Source organism: Etheostoma spectabile, chromosome 12, assembly GCF_008692095.1.
Source record: "Etheostoma spectabile isolate EspeVRDwgs_2016 chromosome 12, UIUC_Espe_1.0, whole genome shotgun sequence".
Classification (NCBI taxonomy): Eukaryota; Metazoa; Chordata; class Actinopteri; order Perciformes; family Percidae; genus Etheostoma; species Etheostoma spectabile.
Genome location: NC_045744.1, coordinates 27,034,743 through 27,037,315, shown reverse-complemented (window position 1 = coordinate 27,037,315; position 2,573 = coordinate 27,034,743).

Here is a 2,573-nt window from a genome sequence, read left to right as displayed (position 1 = left end):
ATGAATATGCTTTTTCTGTTTACATCTACTCCTGTTTTCGGTGTATTTTTAAGTAATTTATCCTTAATGTTCTCACTTTATATATAATCTATAATTAGTGCGTCAATGATTTTGAATCTATGTGTGCTAATGTTGTTAAGCTGGATCTTTGTAGCCTATATTGCATTTGGCATTTTGTCAGTAACATTTTTGTTAAATGGTAGCTTGACTTCCGGTCATAACATCCGAACTAAAAGATGACCCGTTTATAGGCCTACCTGTTTTGAAGTCTTTACCATATACCTTGGGATTTCATACAACAGTTGGTCTAGTCTTCTGTTTACAAAGTAGCCTAATGAGCAGAGAATCAGTAATCAAAATTTGAATAAATAATCAAATAAAGGGTTTCATGCAGATTCACTTTTACATTCTTTCCTTTAGATTTTTTTTTAAATTATGGACATTGTCCATAATAAAAGATTCATCTACATGCACCAATGAGAGCCCACAGGAGTCTGAATAAAGAAAAGAAACTCATGAAATGGGCGAGGCCTCTGACAAATTTAGGACAAAGTGCCCGCTCACATGGAATCAAACCTCCCACTTCAGTTAATTACAGTTAAGCCACCCAGTGGAAGTTTATGGGTAAAATACTTGCAAATATGACACTCGGAGAAATCTCCTGAATGACAAAAGATGTAGGAAAACGCACTCAATAATTAACTAAGCCGGACATATAATACAAATCATTTCAAAATGATTAACGGTTGAAAATAAATGTACTGTATGTTTTATGTCTCATTATAGTAAATAAAGAAAGTACAGTAAAGCTTACTTAGCTTTACTAACTACATTAATCCAAAAAATAAACTGAGTGTAAATGAATGAAACTAGTAACAAATAAAGGTAGCAACACAGTACATGACAACTAAATAGAAAAAGACATCCCCTTTGGTTCCTAATTAGTTTACAAATATAACAAAGTTTTAAATTGAATTTATCTATAGCGTTATCAGTTATCCCAATATCCCATCATAAAACAAAACACACAATAAGAGGTCGCCATGGCCCCAACAATCTCATTGAGTCACCTATTAAATAAGATCAATTTATTGAAAGCACCGTGGGGCCCCTGGCACTTTTGTGCTCTAGGCCCTCATATTAATCTTTACAAAAACAATAACTTTAAGCCCGAGCACACGTTTGTGCTCAGGTCCTAATAATCCTATTGATTTTAATAGGCCCTTTACCGACTGACGTTGTCATTGCTCTGACCCTAAAAGCAGTCGTTTAAAGGCTTCTTTTTTATTTTTTTTATTTATTACAAATCATTAAAACTTTAGGAATATTAAGTTTAGTCAAAAACAATATAATCTTATTCAAAATAGCAAGGCTTTATTGATAATACATGATAATATATACATAAATAGGTCATAAATAACCTTAAAACCCTCCTCTTTGATAAAGCTTTCAGTTAGGGAGTTAGGAGTTGGAGCGTCCACCTAGCCAGGCCCACCTGCTTCTCTTCAGAGTTGTCAGATTTATCTACCATATAATTACTAATATCATAAAAGTAGAGGGAGGCAGGCCAGTAAGGTCCAATCCACCTGGGGAGAGTTCTAGCCCGACCAGACATATGTCCTTAATCTGTAACCTGTCTCTCTTAGTTATGCTGTTACACTTCTAGACTGCCGGGGGATTTCCTTCCTTCCTTTGACACACTGAGCTGCTCTCTCCTCTCCCATTCCATTTGTGTGTATCCTTTTGTGTGCATCCTGTCCCAGAAATGCTTGTTACTAACCTAGTTCTGGGGAGCTTACTCCCCGGAGTCCTTATGTTTTCTTTCCGCCCAGCGTATTTCCTTGGATTAGGATGCCAACAATAGCAACAAAAATGTCCACCTATGCCCTGCTATGCCACGTTACACCCTGTAATGCCCTGCAGTGCCCTGCTATGACATTAACTACTACGACTAACATTTGTAGTCACTGTTTTATTATCTTTATTGTGAATATTATTGCCATTGTGCATCACGCCCCCAACCGGTACTGTCAGGCACCGCCTACCAAGAGCCTGGGTCTGTCCCAGGTTTGTCCTCGCCACTAGCTGCTTGTTCTTGGGAGAATTACTAGAATTGTTGGGGCTTTCTAAATTAAAGGGTGTGGTCTGTAAAGTGTCTCGAGATAACTTTTGTTTGATTTGATTTCATAAATAAAATTGAATTAAATTGAATAGGTAGTAGGCATATACAATACATAATGAAAGTAAATATAAGTCAAGGCATTACATTATCACCTTCCAGCAGGTAACAATCCTCAATTAGGTTTCTGTACAGAGCCGAATACAGACCCTGATTTTGTCACATTAACCATCCCATGATGAGGCCACAGGAAGCACTGGTGTAGATATTGGGTGAAGCCAGATTAAATAAAGTCTACCATCATATTTCACCTCTAACTATAGTTCATGCCAAGTGGTGATAAGCCGACTGCTCTGTATGGTGTTTACTCTTCCCTAGAGCCAATACAGCCCTGTATTCTCTTCCTCTTTCACAAGCTCCCACTGTACTGGGACCGGGAGTAGTTGCTGGCAGA